The sequence below is a fragment of the Rattus norvegicus genome, chromosome 13, assembly GCF_021556685.1.
Source record: "Rattus norvegicus strain SHRSP/BbbUtx chromosome 13, alternate assembly SHRSP_T2T, whole genome shotgun sequence".
In the NCBI taxonomy this organism is placed as follows: domain Eukaryota; kingdom Metazoa; phylum Chordata; class Mammalia; order Rodentia; family Muridae; genus Rattus; species Rattus norvegicus.
In genome coordinates this window covers 24,391,033-24,414,208 of record NC_141546.1, presented here as the reverse complement: position 1 = coordinate 24,414,208, position 23,176 = coordinate 24,391,033, and positions in this window count along the sequence as shown.

Genomic DNA, 23,176 nt, shown 5'->3' with positions numbered 1-23,176 from the left:
CGCATTCTCTGTGTCCTCACATTAGTCTGGCTAAGGGTTTATCTATCTTGTTGATTTTCTCAAAGAACCAACTTTTGGGTCTGTTGATTCTTTCTATGGTCCTTTTTGTTTTTACTTGGTTGATTTCAGCTCTGAGTTTGATTATTTCCTGCCTTCTACTCCTCCTGGGTGTATTTGCTTCTTTTTGTTCTAGAGCTTTTAGGTGTGCTGTCAAGCTGCTGACATATGCTCTTTCATGTTTCATTCTGCAGGCACTCAGCGCTATGAGTTTTCCTCTTAGCACAGCTTTCATTGTGTCCCATAAGTTTGGGTATGTTGTACCTTCATTTTCATTAAATTCTAAAAAGTTTTTAATTTCTTTCTTTATTTCTTCCTTGACCAGGTTTTCATTGAGTAGAGCATTGTTCAATTTCCACATATATGTGGGCATTCTTCCCTTATTGTTATTGAAGACCAGTTTTAGGCCATGGTGGTCCGATAGCACACATGGGATTATTTCTATCTTTCTGTACCTGTTGAGGCCCGTTTTTTGACCATTTATATGGTCAATTTTGGAGAAAGTACCATGAGGAGCTGAGAAGAAGGTATATCCTTTTGCTTTAGGATAGAAAGTTCTATAAATATCCGTTAAGTCCATTTGGCTCATGACTTCTCTTAGTCTGTCGACATCACTGTTTAATTTCTGTTTCCATGATCTGTCCATTGATGAGAGTGGGGTGTTGAAATCTCCCACTATTATTGTGTGAGGTGCAATGTGTGTTTTGAGCTTTAGTAAGGTTTCTTTTACGTATGTAGGTGCCCTTGTATTTGGGGCATAGATATTTAGGATTGAGAGTTCATCTTGGTGGATTTTTCCTTTGATGAATATGAAGTGTCCTTCCTTATCTTTTTTGATGACTTTCAGTTGAAAATTGATTTTATTTGATATTAGAATGGCTACTCCAGCTTGCTTCTTCTGACCATTTGCTTGGAAAGTTGTTTTCCAGCCTTTCACTCTGAGGTAGTGTCTGTCTTTGTCTCTGAGGTGTGTTTCCTGTAGGCAGCAGAATGCAGGGTCCTCGTTGCGTATCCAGTTTGTTAATCTATTTTTTTTATTGGGGAATTGAGGCCATTGATGTTGAGAGATATTAAGGAATAGTGATTATTGCTTCCTGTTATATTCATATTTGGATGTGAGGCTATGTTTGTATGCTTTCACTCTCTTTGTGTTGTTGCCAAGACGTTTAGTTTCTTGCTTCTTCTAGGGTATAGCTTGCCTCCTTATGTTGGGCTTTACCATTTAGTATCCTTTGTAGTGCTGGATTTGTAGAAAGATATTGTGTAAATTTGGTTTTGTCATGGAATATCTTGGTTTCTCCATCTATGTTAATTGAGAGTTTTGCAGGATACAGTAACCTGGGCTGGCATTTGTGTTCTCTTAGGGTCTGTATGACATCAGTCCAGGATCTTCTGGCCTTCATAGTTTCTGGCGAGAAGTCTGGTGTGACTCTGATAGGTCTGCCTTTATATGTTACTTGACCTTTTTCCCTTACTGCTTTTAATATTCTTTCTTTATTTTGTGCGTTTGATGTTTTGACAATTATGTGACGGGAGGTGTTTCTTTTCTGGTCCAATCTATTTGGAGTTCTGTAAGCTTCTTGTATGTCTATGGGTATCTCTTTTTTTAGGTTAGGGAAGTTTTCTTCTATGATTTTGTTGAAGATATTTACTGGTCCTTTGAGCTGGGAGTCTTCACTCTCTTCTATACCTATTATCCTCAGGTTTGATCTTCTCATTGATTCCTGGATTTCTTGTATGTTTTGGACCAGTAGCTTTTTCTGCTTTACATTATCGTTGACAGTTGAGTCAATGATTTCTATGGAATCTTCTGCTCCTGAGATTCTCTCTTCCATCTCTTGTATTCTGTTGGTGAAGCTTTTATCTACAGCTCCTTGTCTCTTCTTTTGATTTTCTATATCCGGGGTTGTTTCCATGTGTTCTTTCTTGATTGCTTCTATTTCCATTTTTAATTCCTTCAACTGTTTGATTGTGTTTTCCTGGAATTCTTTCAGGGATTTTTGTGATTCTTTCAGGGATTTTTGTGATTCCTCTCTGTAGGCTTCTACTTGTTTATTAATGTTTTCCTGTGTTTCCCTAAGGGAGTTCTTCACGTCTTTCTTGAAGTCCTCCAGCATCATGATCAAATATGATTTTGAAACTAGATCTTGTTTTTCTCGTGTGTTTGGATATTCCATGTTTGTTTTGGTGGGAGAATTGGGCTCCGATGATGCCATGTAGTCTTGGTTTCTGTTGCTTGGGTTCCTGGGCTTGCCTCTCGCCATCAGATTATCTCTAGTGTTACTTTGTTTTGCTATTTCTGACAGTGGCTAGACTGTCCTATAAGCCTGTGTGTCAGGAGTGCTGTAGACCTGTTTTCCTCTCTTTCAGTCAGTTATGGGGACAGAGTGTTCTGCTTTCGGGCGTGTAGTTTTTCCTCTCTACAGGTCTTCAGCTGTTCCTGTGGGCCTGTGTCTTGAGTTCACCAGGCAGCTTTCTTGCAGCAGAAAAGTTGGTCTTACCTGTGGTCCCGAGGCTCAAGTTCGCTCATGGGGTGCTGCCCAAGGGCTCTCTGCAGCGGCAGCAACCAGGAAGATATGCGCCACCCCTCCCAGGAGCTTCAGTGCACCAGGGTTCCAGATGGCCTTTGGTGTTTTCCTCTGGCGTCTGAGATGTGTGTGCAGAGAGCAGTCTCTTCTGGTTTCCCAGGCTTGTCTGCCTCTCTGAAGGTTTAGCTCTCCCTCCCACGGGATTTGGGTGCAGAGAACTGTTTATCCGGTCTGTTTCCTTCAGGTTCCTGCGGTGTCTCAGGCAGGGGTCCTGCCGCTCCTGGGCCCTCCCCCATGGGCGCCCAGAGGCCTTATACAGTTTCCTCTTGGGCCAGGGATGTGGGCAGGGGTGGGCAGTGTTGGTGGTGTCTTCCGCTCTGCCGCCTCAGGAGTGCCTACCTGACCAGGTGGTGAGGTCTCTTTCCCACGGGTCTGGGAGCAGAGAGTGGTTTAGTCCATTATTAGCATGATGGGAAACATGGTGGTAGACAGACAAACAACGATGCTCGAGAAGGAGCCTAGAATTCCACATCTAGATCTAGGTAGCAGAAAAAAGACACTGGACCTGGCTTGAATATTTGAAACTCTTAAATCCCATTCCCAGAGACATTCTTACAGCAATAAGCTCACACCTGCTCCAAAAAGGCAGCACTTCCTAAGCCTTGTCAAGTAACGCCACTCCCCCATGACTCAGCAGTCAAATATTGGAGCCTACAGGGCCATTCTTTTTCAAACCATTACACAGCTATAGGAAGTGTGCACCCAACTTTTAGAAATGCAGCAGCTTCATTAGTTAATTGCTGGAGCCAAGCTACTCGGCTCTGGTCCAATTTAAGTTTTTCTGGGACCCTTCCTAACAGCCTATCAGTGGTGGGAGTCTGTGTTATGTGGCATTAAAGGGTAAACAACAAATCTCTTCATATTCTACCCAAACTTTTCTAAAAACATTAGATCATTTTAAAGAGAATGGGATATGGAAAGTGACGTTACAAAAGAATTTTAGGGTTGTATGATGTTAAGCTTGTTCTATAGTTGAGATTTGACTACCTCTTCCTAGGAATTCTTAACAGAAAACTTCCCCAAGGAGATGAATTTTCAGCCATGTCTCTGGAGCTGTGACAGTAACTACCCTTAGGGAGGACAGAAGAAATGACAGACAGGCAGAATGACCTAGAGTAAGGTAGGGCATGCTGACCTGACATGTGAGGAGTGGTCACATTACCTCACAGGCTATGCTTCTTAGAAATGATATCTCTAACCTGACAATCACAGTGCAAGTCTTATAGGAGTTTCAGAAGTTTCAGTAACTATTTTATTGCTGTGTTAGGGCATTATGACCATTGAAATTTATAAAAGAATTTATTTTATGTGTGACTCTCAGTGTCAGAGGTTGAGGCCATGCCCATCATTGTGGGTTCGCAGACCCAGGACAAAGGGGGAGCACTCAGGCAGGTGTTGTTCTGCCTCCTTTTCAGGCCAGGCTTAGCCAGCATGAGACAGATTAGCTGTCAAGAGGTGCAGGAGGACTTCTGGCTGCGATTTTGGGAAAGCATATCACTTCTCCAAGTGGCAGTGTTACAGCTGTTATGATAGAAACTCTCAGACATGATGGAGTGATCCGTGCACACCGTTAATTCTGAACATGATCGTTAAATACAGTTTTGTGGGGAGTTACCACATCTATATATTCGAGGGCATGGTTTTGTCTCTGCAACTGATCTGCCTTGAGCCTATATAACCTATGGTCACGTCCTTACCTGTGGAGCAGGGTCTTGGGGTATTGCTCTATGTGACTTGGTCTGTATCAAACCACTCTTCAGGGGTTTGTGGGGGGCTGCATCTAGTGAGACCCCGATCTGGGAGGCTGGAATGCTCCTGCTATCACTTTTAGGGTCACCAGGGATTCAACTTGTCTCGACCAGGAATCAGGGTACCTTTCACAACTTGTCACCCCACACATCTCCTCCAGAGTGGTCACACCTAGTAAGATTTCCCAAACAGTTCTACTATCTGGAAGCCAAGTATTTAAATATATGAACCAATCGGGGGCATTCTCATTCAAACCATGACAGAGGGCCCGAGAATATCTTAATTTTCTTTGACAAGTAAAAGGAGTAAAGAGACATTTTGATATAAGTTTCTATGGGTAATATCAATATAAATTTCTTTATTAAAGCATAATGGTATTTTTTTAATGTTGCCAATGCTCACTTACAAAATGTGGTATACATGTGTTTATGTGTATGTATCGGTAAATCTGCATGTGTGTGCATGCAAGCCCCAAAAGTCCACAAGGCTATGAAATGTCATAGGGCTGCAGTTAAAGAAGGGAGTGAGACATCAAATGTAGGGGCTTGCATGCATGCAAACTCAAATTCTCTGGAAGAAGAACAAGTGCTATCAAGCTCGGAGACATCTCTCCTATCACCTATGCTCATTTTAAAATGTATTGTATCTCTAATTCTTCACATTGCTGACTTAACATGGCAGAGATATTTAAGGATTTAAAATTATAGGATTGGGTCACTCATTTTCTTCATTTAAACTAACATATGTGCAAGTGATTAGTTAGTAAACACTGACAAATTAATGTTAATGACATAAGGGAAGAACTTAAACAAGTTTACATGACTTCAACTTTCAATTCCATGTTACAGGGCAGATGTATTCCTGATACACTCCCATGCATTTTATATGTTACTCACACATATGCTGAGCTGTGGTAACTTTCTTACTTCCGTGTATTTTACATGTAACTAACACATATGTTGATCTGTGATATAAAGGCATTTATATGTCGAGAACAAACATCTGAAGAAGAAAAAATTTCACATTGCTGCTGGTTTCTATGCTACATCTAGTAAACTGCTGTCTTCTTTTTTTTTTTTTTCCAAAAAGACACTGCATTTAAAGAGGATTTAGGTTTTTACAGTAAGAACTATGAACCAAGAACAAACTTCTACATAAAAATCAATAGATATAACAATATATAGATGTACAAAATCAGAATACCACCATGTTTTGGAAGCTAGCCCTGATGAGAAGAGACATTGCATCTGGAAGTCAATGTGAGCACCTGTTCCTAAAAAAACATACTCAGGAAATAAAATTTCACATACATGTTCACATGCCAATCCAATGAGTGATGACTATTGAGTTTTAAATATGCCCAGACAAGTTTTAATGGGAAGATATAAAGAAGTATGTTTGCAGGGCAGATCTAATGATGATAACTTCAGGAAAAACCAAGATCTCATTCAGATGTGCATGATCTTCTTTGCTTCTCAGCTATGCAGCAAGAAACTTTTTAAGCAGAGGTAGAACTTGATTCCTCATGATCTCTGTTAGGAGAAGGACAGGGAAAGAGTTGAGAAACACATTCCTAGCTTCCTTCTCAAATACCAAGAAGCTATACATGTAGAAAAATGTCTCGAGCCCTCTGAAACATGAACAAAGATGTCCATAAAGTACTTCATAAAAGGAGTAAATGTGGGTTAGAATGTCCTGCTAAGAGAACGAAGACATGACTTCCTGGTTGCTACCCCGCGGAGAGCTCATAGGCAGCACCCCACTAGCAAACTTGAGCCTCGGGACCACAGGTAAGACAAACCTTCCTTCTGCAAGCAACCTGCCTGGTGAACTCAGGACACACAGAGGCAGAATTCCTCTAGGACCGGGCACTTCCAGTTTTTAGCGGGAGTCCCAAACCCGCAGATCCCTGCCCTCAGCAGCTCGCTGCTCCCAAACCCCGTGGGAGAGAGAACTCACCGCCTGGACAGGTGGGCACTCCTGAGACTGCAGAGCGGAAGAGACCACCAACACTGCCCACCCCTGCCCACATCCCTGGCCCAAGAGGAAACTGTATACGGCCTCTAGGTTCCCATAGAGGAGAGCCCAGGAGCAGCAGGTCCGCTGAGTCTGAGACAGGGGCGGAACCTGAAGGGACCGACCAGATAAACAGTTCTCTGCACCCAAATCCTGTGGGAGGGAGAGATAAACCTTCAGAGAGGCAGACATGCCTGGGAAACCAGAAGAGACTGCACTCTGCACACATTACTGATTCCAGAGGAAAACACCAAACACCATCTGGAACCCTGGTGCACGGAAGCTCCTGAAAGGGCGGCGCAGATCTTCCTGGTTGCTGCCACCATGGAGAGTTCATAAGCAACACCTCATGAGCAAACTTGAGCCTCAGGACCACAGGTAAGACAAACCTTCCTACTCCAAGCGACCTGCCTAGTGAACTCAGGACACAGACCCATAGGAACAGCAGAAGACGTGTAGATAGGAGAAACTACACGCCTGAAAGCAGAACACTCTGTCCCCATAACTGGCTGAAAGAAAACAGGAAAACAGGTCTACAGCACCCCTGACACACAGGCTTATAGGACAGTTTAGCCACTGTCAGAAATAGAAGAACAAAGTAACACTAGAGATAATCTGATGGCGAGAGGCAAACACAGGAATCCAAGCAACAGAAACCAAGACTACATGGCACCATTGGAGCCCAATTCTCCCACCAAAGCAAACACTGAATATCCAAACACACCAGAAAAGCAAGATCTAGTTTCAAAATCATATTTGATCATGATGCTGGAGGACTTCAAGAAAGACGTGAAGAACTCCCTTAGAGAAACACAGGAAAACATAAATAAACAAGTAGAAGCCTACAGACAGGAATCGCAAAAATCCCTGAAAGAATTCCAGGAAAACACAATCAAACAGTTGAAGGAATTAAAAATGGAAATAGAAGCAATCAAGAAAGAACACATGGAAACAACCCTGGATACAGAAAACCAAAAGAAGAGACAAGGAGCCGTAGATACAAGCTTCACCAACAGAATACAAGAGATAGAAGAGAGAATCTGAGGAACAGAAGATTCCATAGAAATCATCGACTCAACTATCAAAGATAATGTAAAGCGGAAAAAGCTACTGGTCCAAAACATACAGGAAATCCAGGAATCAATGAGGAGATCAAACCTAAGGATAATAGGTATAGAAGAGAGTGAAGACTCCCAGCTCAAAGGACCAGTAAATATCTTCAACAAAATCATAGAAGAAAACTTCCCTAACCTACAAAAAGAGATACCCATAGGCATACAAGAAGCCTACAGTACTCCAAATAGACTGGACCAGAAAAGAAACACCTCCCGATACATAATAGTCAAAATGCCAAACGCACAAAATAAAGAACAAATATTAAAAGCAGTAAGGGAAAAAGGTCAAGTAACATATAAAGGCAGACCTATCAGAATCACACCAGACTTTTCGCCAGAAACTATGAAAGCCAGAAGATCCTGGACAGATGTCATACAGACCCTAAGAGAACACAAATGCCAGCCCAGGTTACTGTATCCTGCAAAACTCTCAATTAACATAGATGGAGAAACCAAGATATTCCATGACAAAACCAAATTTACACAATATCTTTCTACAAATCCAGCAGTACAAAGGATAATAAATGGTAAAGCCCAACATAAGGAGGCAAACTATACCCTAGAAGAAGCAAGAAACTAATCGTCTTGGCAACAAAACAAAGAGAAGAAAAGCCCACAAACATAACCTCATATCCAAATATGAATATAACAGGAAGCAATAAATACTATTCCTTAATATCTCTCAACATCAATGGCCTCAAGTCCCCAATAAAAAGACATAGATTAACAAACTGGATACGCAACGAGGACCCTGCATTCTGTTGCCTACAGGAAACACACCTCAGAGACAAAGACAGACACTACCTCAGAGTGATAGGCTGGAAAACAACTTTCCATGCAAATGGTCAGAAGAAGCAAGCTGGAGTAGCCATTCTAATATCAAATAAAATCAATTTTCAATTAAAAGTCATCAAAAAAGATAAGGAAAGACACTTCATATTCATCAAAGGAAAAATCCACCAAGATGAACTCTCAATCCTAAATATCTATGCCTCAAATACAAGGGCACCTACATACATAAAAGAAACCTTACTAAAGCTCAAAACACACATTGCACCTCACACAATAATAGTGGGAGATTTCAACACCCCACTCTCATCAATGGACAGATCATGGAAACAGAAATTAAACAGAGACGTAGACAGACTAAGAGAAGTCATAAGCCAAATGGACTTAACAGATATTTATAGAACATTCTATCCTAAAGCAAAAGGATATACCTTCTTCTCAGCTCCTCATGGTACTTTCTCCAAAATCGACCATATAGTTGGTCAAAAAACGGGCCTCAACAGGTACAGAAAGATAGAAATAATCCCATGCGTGCTATCAGACCACCATGGCCTAAAGCTGGTCTTCAATAACAATAAGGGAAGAAAGCCCACATATACGTGGAAGTTGAACAATGCTCTACTCAACGATAAGCTGATCAAGGAAGAAATAAAGAAAGAAATTAAAGACTTTTTAGAATTTAATGAAAATCAAGGTACAACATACCCAAACTTATGGGACACAATGAAAGCTGTGCTAAGAGGAAAACTCATAGCTCTGAGTGCCCGCAGAAAGAAACAAGAAAGAGCATATGTCAGCAGCTTGACAGCACACCTAAAAGCTCTAGAACAAAAAGAAGCAAATACACCCAGGAGGAGTAGAAGGCAGGAAATAATCAAACTCAGAGCTGAAATCAACCAAGTCGAAACAAAAAGGATCATAGAAAGAATCAACAGAACCAAAAGTTGGTTCTTTGAGAAAATCAACAAGATAGATAAACCCTTAGCCAGACTAAGGAGAGGACACAGAGAGTGTGTCCAAATTAACAAAATCAGAAATGAAAAGGAAGACATAACTACAAATTCAGAGGAAATTCAAAAAATCATCAGATCTTACTATAAAGCCTATATTCAACAAAACTTGAAAATCTGCAGGAAATGGACAATTTCCTAGACAAATACCAGGTACCAAAGTTAAATGAGGAACAGATAAACCAGTTAAACAACCCCATAACTCCTAAGGAAATAGAAGCAGTCATTAAAGGTCTCCAACCAAAAAGAGCCCAGGTCCAGACGGGTTTAGTACAGAATTCTATCAGAACTTCATAGAACACCTCATGCGAACATTGTCCAAACTATTCCACAAAATTGAAACAGATGGAGCACTACTGAATTCCTTCTATGAAGCCACAATTATTCTTACACCTAAACTACACAAAGACCCAACAAAGAAAGAGAACTACAGACCAATTTCTTTATGAATATCGACGAAAAAATACTCAATAAAATTCTGGCAAACCGAATCCAAGAGCATATAAACACAATCATCCACCATGATCAAGTAGGCTTCATCCCAGGCATGCAGGGATGGTTTAATGTACGGAAAACCATCAACGTGATCCATTATATAAACAAACTGAAAGAACAAAACCACATGATCATTTCATTAGATGCTGAGAAAGCATTTGACAAAATTCATCACCCATTCATGATAAAAGTCCTGGAAAGAATAGGAATTCACGGTCCATACCTAAAAGGGCCCATAGTAAAAGCCATATACAGCAAACCAGTAGCTAACATTAAACTAAATTAAGAGAAACTTGAAGCAATCCCACTAAAATCAGGGACTAGACAAGGTTGCCCACTCTCTCCCTTCATATTCAATATAGTTCTTGAAGTTCTAGCCAGAGCAATCAGACAACAAAAGGAGGTCAAGGGGATACAGATCGGAAAAGAAGAAGTCAAAATATCACTTTTTGCAGATGATATGATAGTATATTTAAGTGATCCCAAAAGTTCCACCAGAGAACTACTAAAGCTAATAGACAACTTCAGCAAAGTGGCTGGGTATAAAATTAACTCAAATAAATCAGTAGGCTTCCTCTACACAAAAGAGAAACAAGCTGAGAAAGAAATTAGGGAAATGACACCCTTCATAATAGACCCAAATAATATAAAGTACCTCAGTGTGACTTTAACCAAGCAAGTAAAAGATCTGTACAATAAGAACTTCAAGACTCTGAAGAAAGAAATTGAAGAAGACCTCAGAAGATGGAAAGATCTCCCATGCTCATGGATTGGCAGGATTAATATAGTAAAAATGGCCATTTTACCAAAAGCGATCTACAGATTCAATGCAATCCCCATGAAAATACCAATCCATTTCTTCAAAGAGTTAGACAGAACAATTTGCAAATTCATCTGGAATAACAAAAACCCAGGATAGCTAAAACTATCCTCAACAATAAAAGGACTTCAGGGGGAATCACTATCCCTGAACTCAAGCAGTATTACAGAGCAATAGTGATAAAAATTGCATGGTATTGGTACAGAGACAGACAGATAGACCAATGGAACAGAATTGAAGACCCAGAAATGAACCCACACACCTATGGTCACTTGATTTTTGACAAAGGAGCCAAAACCATCCAATGGAAAAAAGATAGCATTTTCAGCAAATGGTGCTGGTTCAACTGGAGGTCAACATGTAGAAGAATGCAGATCGACCCATGCTTATCACCCTGTACAAAGCTTAAGTCCAAGTGGATCAAGGACCTTCACATCAAACCAGATACACTCAAATTAATAGAGGAAAAAGTGGAGAGGAGTCTCGAACACATGGGCACTGGGGAAAATTTCCTGAACAAAATACCAATTGCTCATTCTCTAAGGTCAAGAATTGACAAATGGGACCTCATAAAGCTGCAAAGTTTCAGTAAGGCAAAGAGACACTGTGGTTAGGACAAAACGGCAACCAACAGATTGGGAAAAGATCTTGACCAATCCTACAACAGATAGAGGCCTTATATCCAAAATATACAAAGAACTCAAGAAGTTAGACTGCAGGGAGACAAATAACCCTATTAAAATAATGGGGTTCAGAGCTAAACAAAGAATTCACAGCTGAGGAATGCCGAATGGCTGAGAAACACCTACAGAAATGTTCAACATCTTTAGTCATAAGGGAAAGGCAAATCAAAACAACCCTGAGATTTCACCTCACACCAGTAAGAATGGCTAAGATTAAAAACTCAGGTGACAGCAAATGCTGGCGAGGATGTGGAGAAAGAGGAACACTCCTCCATTGTTGGTGGGATTGCAGACTGGTAAAACCATTCTGGAAATCAGTCTGGAGGTTCCTCAGAAAGTTGGACATTGAACTGCCTGAGTATCCAGCTATACCTCTCTTGGGCATATACCCAAAAGATGCCCCAACATATAACAAAGACACGTGCTCCACTATGTTCATAGCAGCCTTATTTATAAATAGCCAGAAGCTGGAAAGAACCCAGATGCCCTTCAACAGACGAATGGATACAGAAAATGTGGTACATCTACACAATGGAATATTACTCAGCTATAAAAAACAATGACTTTATGAAATTCGTAGGCAAATGGTTGGAACTGGAAAATATCCTCCTGAGTGAGGTAACCCAATCACAGAGAAACACACATGGTATGCACTCATTGATAAGTGGCTATTAGCCCAAATGCTTGAATTACCCTAGATGCCTAGAACACATGAAACTCAAGACAGATGATCAAAATGTGAATGCTTTACTCCTTCTTTAAAAGGGGAATAAGAATACCGTTGGCAGGGAATAGAGAGGCAAAGATTAAAACAGACACAGAAGGAACACCCATTCAGAGCATTCCCCACATGTGGCCCATACATATACAGACACCCAATTAGACAAGATGGATGAAGCAAAGAAGTGCAGGCAGACAGGAGCCGGATATACATCTCTCCTGAGAGACACAGCAAGAATACAACAAATACAGAGGCGAATGCCAGCAGCAAACCACTGAACTGAGAACAGGACCCCCGTTGAAGGAATCAGAGAAAGAACTGGAAGAGCTTCAGTGGGCTCGAGACCCCATATGAACAACAATGCCAAGCAACCAGATCTTCCAGGGATTAAGCCACTACCCAAAGACTATACATGGACTGACCCTGGACTCTGACCTCATAGGTAGCATTGAATATCCTAGTAAGATCATCAGTGTAAGGGGAAGCCCTGGGTCCTGCTAATAAGACTGAACGTGATTGTTGGGGGGAGGGCGGCAATGGGGGGAGGATGGGGAGGGGAACACCCAGAAAGAAGGGGAGGGGGAGGGATTAGGGGGATGTTGGCCCGTAAACCGGGAAAGGGAATAACACTCGAAATGTAAATAAGAAATACTCAAGTTAAAAAATAAAATAAAATAAAATAAAATACCTAAAAAAAAAGAGAATGAAGACATGTCACTGCTTTGCCCTACCATCTCTTTCTCTTTATAAATTACAAATTATACTTGCAAGCTGTACAAAGAACTCTCTCTGATTGTTCATAGGTACAGCTGACTCTCTTGGCTTCCTTCCCAGTATTTCATTATTTTAAAATAGCATTCTACACTTCTCTCATAATTACAATCTTGATTTATTATTTCGCCACATAAGTACTGACTTGGTGTTGATTAAAAATAGTTCAAATAAACAGGAATTTATGGAACATTTTAATGGTTTTATCTACTGCCCCTGGAGCATCATATATATGTGTACATACAAATACACACACACACACACACACACACACACACACACACACACAAACATACACATACACACACCAGAGCAGTAGAGCTACAGAGCTTCATCAATTTTCATTGAGGCATTATTTACAATGTGAAAGATATGGTACTCTAGAAATGACATTTTGTCTCCAATTTTGTTAACACTTGCTACTCTCCTATCCTCCAGAAAGAAGGAATTTAACAGCATTTGGGACTGAAGACATCAGGCAAGCATGGATCTCATATATGAATAGATTGAAAGTATGAAGGTGTGACTAGAAACTTTAATCTTTCACAGTTTCCATTTTTATTAACTTTAAGACGATGTTAGATGATCAACGTGAAATAGTGTAGCTCATAACAGAAACACAGTGCTCTTAGTCTTGAAGCAAACAAGTTCTAGGTCTTGTAGATTCGGTGACAAATGACAGATGATGGCCTTTTTCTTCAGTCATGGACACTACTTCCTTGGTGCTACAACAATAACAAAACAGACCGTTCATACAATTGCCACCTGAAGAGTGGTCAGCCCTCTAATGGACTATCTAATATTTAGTTAGAAATAGCAAACAAAAAAGAAAAAAGGAGAAAAAAGAGAAGAAAGAAAGAAAGGAAGGAAGGAAGAAAGAAACAAAGAAAGAAACAAAGAAAGGAAGAAAGAATGAATTTTGGATCTAAGAGACGTTCATGTTTTGTGCAGCCCCTGCTGATTCTCCACTAATCTCAGTAGCTGCTCTTCTTACTGCTCATTGCCCCGCAGTCCAAGGAAGGGCCCATTGCTTTCCAAGGCTCACAGTAATCTCATTATGCAATAATTGTGTTTATCCTTTCCCTTTTTGTTACAGTGCAGAAAAAGCCAATTTTTATATCAAAATTCTGTTTTAAGGCCCTTTATCTCAGAGTCTAATTTTCCAAAGTGACATTGTCAGGATTAACCCTTCAGTCGAGGTGAGGGTTTTATGGGAAGTCCCACATAACCTGCCAGAAGGGAAAGCTGGTGAGCTTTCCCACAGCGATCGTCTGTCCCACTGACTGAGCATTTGTGACTGTCAGTCAGTGCTGCTCCTTCTACATGGTTACAGCCCTTATTTGTCATCTAAAGTTAAGTAATCTGTGCAAATATTAATATATATAATGAAGAAATAATGAATTCATAATTATCTAGACTCAGAACAAAGCTCCTGGAAATATTTTTAAAGCTTCCTATCCTCTAGTCATTTACTTTTAAAATTAGTTTTGGCTCACTTGGCCTATGAAATGCAAAACTGAAGACTGATGCAGTCTTGACACAGAGAGTTTATGAGAAAGCAAGTGAGAGTCCAAACAGACATCATTCCAAGGTTTGTATCCAGAATTCTCAAATATGCCTGAGCATTTCTGGCTTGGGCGCCTGTTGTAAATACACCAAGTCCATCACAGAAGGAAACATCTCCTCCCAGTTTATGTGGTAAATGCAGAAACATCAGGCTAGCTGGTGTACTAAGAAAAACTGAACACTGAGTGCACAGGCATATACAGGACATTCACTCCACATCTTCTAAGACTCAGAGAACAATGTACAAGAGAGAAAGAAAGGAACATGAAAATCCAAATGTAGAGGAAGAACTGAGAAATACTGTCTTCCCCAAATGCTGTAGCAAATGCAGTAGTAATCTTACAGCATCGGCAGCTGCCTCCAGTGGGACTGCCCTGCATGAGACTGGATCTGTCAATAGTCAATCACAGGCCAGGCAGGGTAGCAAAAGCCTTTAATTCCAGCACTCCAGGGACAGGGAAGACAAGTCTTCGAGTTTGAAGCCAACCTAGTCTACAGAGGGAGTTCCAGTGCAGCCAGGGCTACACAGAGAAACAACTGTCCTGAAACATACAAACAAACAAACAAATGCAAAACTAGCTACAGATCTGAGGGAGGCCCAATAGACCTTCTCCTCCCCGCTGAGCTATGGCTACTGATGGATTCTGAGGGAACAGCAGACTTGTTCAGTTCAGTGCCCGTTGGTGAGCCCACGTTGCTCCAACAGATAGTTCCCAAAACAAAGACAGCCCTTGTTAAACTCAGGAACTCAGGAAGCAAAGTACTGTTGAATGTGGGAAAGGGACTTCCTGGGAGGAGTGAGCGTGCTAGTGTTGGAAGTGACAAAAGAAGAGGATGTGGGGTGATGGTGACAGCAGTCCGAATGGTGTGCACAGCCAAAGAGCAAGGATAATGAAACCTATTACAGATGTACTTGCTGCCAAGCCTTACAACCTTAGTTCAATAACCGGAAGCCATGTGATACAAAGAAGGACCAACTAAACAGTTGGCCTCTGAATTTAAACACGAACCGTGGATGACTGTGCACCCTCCACACTCAAACCCCACACAAAATTTAAATTCATTTATTTTTTATGAAACTTTTACTACAATATATTTTATCACATCCTTTCACCCTCTCTAATCCCTCTTACATCCTTGGCATCTCCCTACATTGCCAGCTTCATGCTTGCTCTCACACACTTTCACTCCTCTCCCTCCTACGAATGGAGGAAAAATATAAAAACAGACAACTGAACCAAAAAGAGCCAAAAGAACAAAAAGCAAAAAACAAAACAAAGAAACAAAAAACTATTGGATCCATTCTGTATTAGCCAGCTATTTTTGGGCGTGTAGCCTGCCCCAGAGTGTGGTTGGTATAACCAGTGACACTCATTGGAGAAATTACATTTCCAGAATGTAAGATATCAATGACAAGTAGCTCCTTGATTACGGATGGGCTTTGTGTCCATGTCCCCTTCTCAGTGCTGTGATGTTTGTTTGTTTGTTTGTTTGTTTGTTTTGTTTATTTTGTTTATTTTTTGGTTTGTGCCTGTGCAGGTGTTATGCCCAGTTCACAGGAACCCCAGAAGAACACCAGAGACCACAACTCTGATGCAATTTTTTACAATTGGAGTCTGAACTCTGGATGCAGCCTTCCCTGCTCGAAGGTTAGGAATGCGATGCTCAGGTCTAGGGGTTCCCAGTAAACATATGGGAGAAACATAAGCTGGGGCGTTACATGATTGGGTAAAGGGTAAAAGAGTGCCATCTTTCAAAACTGATAACATTTGACAGCAAGACGGGACCATACATCTGGGAAAGGACCTTTTTGACCTTGGAAGAAATAACTCATTTCATTTTCAGAGGCTACTGTATTTTTACAAACTGGCCACAGCTGTCTGGGAACACTTGGTTGTCTCTTTTCCATAGCTCAAGAGGGTGTGTGTGTGTGGGGGGGGGGGAGTTGGGAGGGCTTATCACTTCAAGAGTGTTAATTTTCTGCCTCCTTCAAAGGCAAGAGACATCTGCACCGAGGGGGTAGTGCTGGCTGTTTGGTTGTTTAACTGGAAGCGGAGCGGGGACTAGCACGGAAGGGAGTGGAAGCCTCAGCGCCAATGGTTGGCACAGAGAAGAGGGCAAGCTGCATTTTGTCTTGGTGCCAAGGGCTGACATGTAGGTGAGCAGACTGCCTTTTGTCTCTTCACAAGTCTTGTTGTGCGTGCTGTCACACTCATGGAGAATGCAAATCTGTTTCCTTCCTAATGTGTTTAGACGGTGCTTCCTTTGAGTCATCTGGACCTCTGTCTCTTCCAATTTTTCTACCTCCTCTCCCAAAAGGGTTCCTGACCCTCAGGAGGTGGGCTTTGATGGAGACATCCTATTTAGCATTTACTGCTCCAAAGTCTCTCCTTTATACACTGTACAGTTGCAAGTCTTTTTAAATTACGAAATTACAATGCACTGAAAGATGATCTATGGGTATAACAATGTCATTAAAAACATTGTATTACTGTGTTTTTAAGTAAATTAATAGCCAGAGGATTTGCCATAGCTCATGACCTATTAGTGGATATAATTTAAATTTAGGAACGATCTCACCTCATCGTCTCTAAGAGCTGCCCTTACAGCAACCACTGAGAAATCCTTCCCCATGGCTTCCCTCTTCACTATGCAGAAAGCAGTACCTGTGGCGGCCAGAAGTATGACAGGGAGCATCAAAACTCCATGCGGTCTGAAGAAAGATTAAAGGGGAGAGAAGCACTTTAGACGAGTCTATTGGTGGATTTGAATAATGGGACCTAGACTGTGTGTTCCAAGCACCTGAGAGAAGCTATAATCTACAATAAGCATTTACTAAACATTATTTTTGTCTTCTCTGCTAAGCTTGTAGGCTTTTTGTAGTATCATTTTGGAGAAATCATGTCCATTTTCCTCCAGGCATTTTAGCTTAGTTCTGTAATCATTGTGCCCACAATACCTGGCAGAAAGAATTGAAGCTCCTTTTTGTTTATGTCTGCCATGGTGGGGGAAGCATTCAAAAACAGCTCTGTTCATGGTAGCGGAATGTGGGGTGGAAGCTGCTTACACCATGGCAGGTGAGGGGGCATGGAGTGTGTGAGAATCCAGAGGCCATGTGGGCATGGAGTCTGTCAGAATCCATCAGCCATGTGTAAACTTCAAGCCTGCTAGTGACCTACTTCTGACAGCTGAGTCCTTCCTCCTAAAGATTCCACAGCCTCCCAAAATACTGCAACCAGCTGAGAAGTAGGCTTTCAAACATCAAGCCTATGGGAAATACATCAGATTAAAAATATACTAAGGCATCTAGAGATATATCTCTTCCATGTGTTCCCACATGTAAAATATTAAAGTATCAGGGATGGTGTTGGATATCTAACCACCACCTCATACCCATATCATACCAGTGTTGGCTATTATTATGGTGATGCTTATTAGGAAGAACTTCTTTATCAGTAGTAAGTTAAAAATAAGCTTTCAATAATTTAGGCAATACTTCTGATTTAATTTATCCCTAACACTGATTAAAACAGTGCAACTAAGGAGTCAAATTTCTTTGTACAGTGAACCTTAAAACTGAGAAAAGAAGACATTCTCTGCCTGTAGATAGAAATACCAACCCACACATTTAAGGTTGATTCTGCTTCAGTGAACAGAAAATCTCATCCACTGTGTTAAACTGCATTTAACTTTCAATCACTATATCAACACCAGTACATCTCCAAAGGGTTGATATGGGAAAATAGACAGGTGGGAATCACTCAATCATTTCAGAAATTTATTACACAAATTTCAGATATAGAAGAAATTCCTTCAGGTTTTTTTCTTTTGTCAAAGTGAGTTTTTACCAGAAAAACAAAAATGTTCACATACAGTATCAGTTCATGTTGTGACCTCCATGTTGAGCCCTGTCCAAAGTGTCTGTGGACTTCACTGCTATCCCACCATGGCGCTGAGAAAAGTCTCCCCCAGATTCAGACACAAACTTTATTGTCTAGTTTGTCCTTCAATATTATAGAGAAACTGACCTATTGGACATATGTAATTCAAGGTTCAGCCAGTGACATTCCTAGAGGCCTGTTAGATACTTAGATTCATTTTGCCCACACTATTTTAAATGTCTGAGATGAATTTTGCAAACAGTGGGAAGTGAACTAGTACAGCATTGGCTTCATGGAGACAAATCCACATTGTGAATATACTGAAAAGCTGGTAAAAAAAAAACTCAAAAAAAAATTCTCAGAGAAAATGGACAGGGAAAGGGCAGTCAAAGATCTTTTTTTTTTTTTTTTTTGGTTGTTCAAAGACCTCATTGTTGACCCAAAACTCCAGATTTAGTAACACTAACACAATTTTGTCAAATACAAACAATTTTTGACAGATGGCTAAGTTCATCTTCAAGGCTTATGATTTATGGAATATAACAGTTTTAAATCTAACCTGATAGTATTACTATCCTATAAATTCTTTAGCTACTATAAAGTTCTTTGAGTAGTCATTACATCTTGTGGTATACACCTCTCTCTCTCTCTCTCTCTCTCTCTCTCTGTGTGTGTGTGGTGTGTGTGTGTGTGTGTGTGTGTGTGTGTGTGTGTGTGTGTGTGTGTGTATTAACACGGGGACATGTATGCACATACATTCACATGCATGTGAAGGCCAAAAGTCGTTGTTGGGTGTCTTCCTCCACCACTGATAACCTTAATTTTTGAGAGAGGGTCTCCCAGTTCAGCTGCTGGCAAGCTGGGAGATTCATCTGTTTCTGCCTCCACTGTGTCTCCAAATTTGGTGTAACAAAGATGTAACATTTTTCTCAGTGGCTGTTGGAGACCCAAATGTGAGAGGCACTTTTACTTAGTGATTTTAGTGACCAATCTTTGTAGACCAGCATCCTACAGGCTCTGTATCAATTATGATTTAAGTTTAACATTTTATACATGATCCTTTTATATTCATGAGAAAAATGGTTTTTACCTTTAAAATTGAATTTTAGTTACTCTAAAACCCTATAATAGTCAAGGCCAAAGCTACAGAAGAAACAATACTAAAGAAAATAACACTTCCTCCAAGAAAGATTTAAAATTGTATGGAATTTCAGGGGAACAGAGACATTATTCCATAAGTAGTCAAACCACTAATTTGAAATTAAGAGAACTTGGTTTTATCTGACCTTTGATTCTGTTGAAAAATTTAAGTGTCAGTAAATAATTTAATCTACACACCCCATTTTGTGGAGAGGGACATAGCTGATACAAATAGTTCTACATTTCAAGGAAATCAAGAGATGGATTCTCACTGGTCATAAAAGGGTTGTGTGTATTAGTATAGTATAAAAGTGGTATTTAACATACTAAGTATTTTAAACATAGTAAAGCTTAATAGGTGAGTAACATTCTAACAACAATGAAGGAAAACATGTTCAGAATGTAGGAATAATTTGTAAGATGCTGTTATAAAATTCTTAAAGCAAAAAAATCAATTCAACGCGTAAAAGCCTAGATAACAAGATCAATGTTAGGAATCAACTCTTAATATTTAACTCTGTATTTATTTATCTATTTTCACTTGTTTACATAGCTACTTATAATCAATTGGCTATTTGTCTATCTATCTACCATCTGTCTATTATCTATCTATCTGTCTATCAGTCATCAGCTACTCATCTATTTTTCTTCCACATAGTCTCTACAAACATATACATCTAAATATATTTCTAGATTATCCACAATCTATCTCTCATTTATCTGTCTACTAATCTCCTAGCATTAGAAAATAACCATTATCTATCTATCATCTTTCAACCATTCAGTTATCCACCAGCTGTCTAGCTATCTATCTATGATCATCACCATTTGTCATTTGTCTGTCTGTCTCTCTGTCTGTCTGTATGGCTTGTACATAAGTATATATGTATGTGTACGTACAAGTTTTGTAGACCAGGTTTACCTCTGACTCACAGAGATATTCCTGTCCCAACTCCCAAGGCTGATATTGCAGGCATGATCCCTTATATATTTCATAACTCTTTATTTTTAAAGCATTTCAGTTTACTTTCATATAGCATAACATTTTTCTTGATAAAATAATTTGTCACTTCTATAAGTTTAATATTTTAGCAGTACAATCATGAGATAAACTTTTCTGCTTGGCTTATAATTAATTTTATACATTATTTCATTATACCTGATAATAACACAAAATAGACTGTGTATTAGTTTCTAGAAGCAGGAGACATAGGGTGAGTCACAGGAGTTCAGAGTCAGGGTAGGAGGCTAACGTAGCAATGTCTAAGTATTGCGTTCAACAGACAAGGCTCTCCTAGGGAAATGTGAGGGGATTGAAGCATAGTATACTGATGTAATTAAACAAAAAGAAGCAAAATGCATAAAAGGAGTGATTTTTTTTATTCTTTCATATTCTCATTTCTTTGTATGCTTGTGTCAAGTAAGTGATGATTTAAAAAAAGAAACATGTTTGTTCTATCTTTGAGCATCTGAACAAAGGACTTTCGTCTTCCTTCATAAAAAGTACAAATAAAAAAATCTCGCTTCGTTTGTTATAAGACTTAATAATTGGCGCAAGTCCTCCGAAGAGACTGTGTGCCCGCAGGTACCTGTGTTTTCCAATAAACTCTCTTGCTGATTGCATCCGAGTGGACTCGGCTCGGTCATTGGGCGCTTGGGACTCCTCCTGAGGGAAAGGTCCTCTCCGGGGGTCTTTCATTATGGGGGCTTGCCCCGGGATTTGGAGACCCTCCGCCCAGAGATCACCGACCACCCACCGGGAGGTAAGCCGGCCGGCGTTTGTCTTGTCTGTTGTGTCTTGTCCTGTGAACGATCGATCAATAGGCTCAGATCTGGGGACTATCTGGGCGGGCCAGAGAAGGAGCTGATGAGCTCGGACTTCTCCCCCGCAGCCCTGGAAGACGTTCCAAGGGTGGTTGGAGGAGAGGGAGATCAGGATCCGTGGCACCTCCGTCCGTTTTCGGAGGGATCCGCACCCTTGATGACTCCGTCTGAATTTTATTGGAGTAGAGGATCCAAGACCCTCGCTGACTCCGTCTGAATTTTTGGTTTCAGTTTGGTACCGAAGCCGTGCGGCGCGTCTGCTTGTTACTTGTTTGACTGTTGGAATTGTTTGTCATCTTTGTGACCTGACTGTGGTTTTCTGGACGTGTTGTGTCTGTTAGTGTCTTTTTGACTTTTGTTTCGTGTTTGAATTTGGACTGACGACTGTGTTTAAAATCTTGGACCGACGACTGTGTTTGAAATCATGAAACTGTTTGCTTTGTTCGTTGAAGAGTTTTACTTGGTCCCCTTAACGCTTAGTGAGTAAGAAACTTAATTTTGTGGACCCCGCTCTAGTGGCGGTGTGTTGGTTGATAGCCAAAGTTAATTTTTAAAACATAGTGTTTTGGGGGTTGGGGATTTAGCTCAGTGGTAGAGCTCTTGTCTAGCAAGCGCAAGGCCCTGGGTTCGGTCCCCAGCTCTGAAAAAAGGAAAGAAAAACAAAACAAAAACATAGTGTTTTATCTGTGCTTGTGCTCGCAGCCAGCTGTGATGAACTGGGAAAGATTTAAATTTTCCTTGGGAGTAAGGAATCTTAAAGGCGGAGTTTCAGCCGGTATGGCACTTAGTGCGTAGCTGCCTAAAAGATCAGAAATGCTGTCAACAGGCTATAAAAAAAGGGACAGGCGGTGTTAGAAATGATACGGGAAGAACTATCTAAAAAGGCTGAGAGCAAGGTGGGAGAGGACTATAAGGAAAACAAGAAAGGAATTTCTGACATTTGCTCACAGAAGGAGAGCGCTCATTAAGAGAAGTTCTTTAAGGAAGCCTGCCTTATCTGCTGTCCTTATTCCAAGGGAGGAGTCAGTCTCCAACATTAAATTACTTTTCTCGCTGATCATCATTAACATGGAGAGTGCCTTTGGTCCTATCCCCACAGCAGCCAGTTCCTGCCCCTATGGTTAAAATGCCCCAGGTTGGGGGACAAAAAGAGCCCCTAAAATAGTTTCAAAGAATCTACAACTGTGAAGAACTTTGTTTTGCCAGTCAGGATTAATGTTTTCTTTTCCATGGGCCTATAGCCCACTGAGACAGTTTGGTAAAGGGCTGTTACTAAAGTCCTGAAAGCCCCAGGTGAACTGGTTACAATTCTTTTGTCAGCTGCTTAGTATCTAGCACCCAGGTTCTAACCATCTTTCCATCCTTTTGTTATTAGTTGTTACTAGAAGCCTAGTGTCATTTGGAGGCTGGTTCTCTTGAGAGGCAAAGTCACCAAGCTGACACTGAAGGGAGGTAGGTACTCCTTAAGGGAAAATCTAAGCCCAGAGAGACAGCCGGTAACAGCTAGGCTGCCTCTCTGCTCGCCTTTCTGTTTCATAGACAAAGCTTGTGCTTATATTTACAGTGGCCTTTTTGTCCAAAAAAAGGCCTCCTGGTTTAGCTGTGTGACTAAATGCTATTTGTCTTCTTCAGTGGACCTCTCTCCTCTAGATTCCCTTCTTGTTTTCTCACCATCCCATGTGAGATGCTTGTTAGTAACTGTTACAGATCTTCTTTACCACCGAGGAAAGACAGAATCCTGCTAGAGGCCAGAAAGAATGTTCCAGACATGGATGGAAGGCTCCTGACTGTTGACTTCAATACGCCTGAAGGTAGGGAGTGCTCCAGGTCTGCCCCCAGGCTCCAAGGGTGGGTCTCCTAGGGGCTGGAAAATGCCCCACCAATCTGGCTAAGATAAGGAAAGGGTATGAAGAGAAAATTACAGAAATTTGAAGGGTTAAACAAAGTTGCT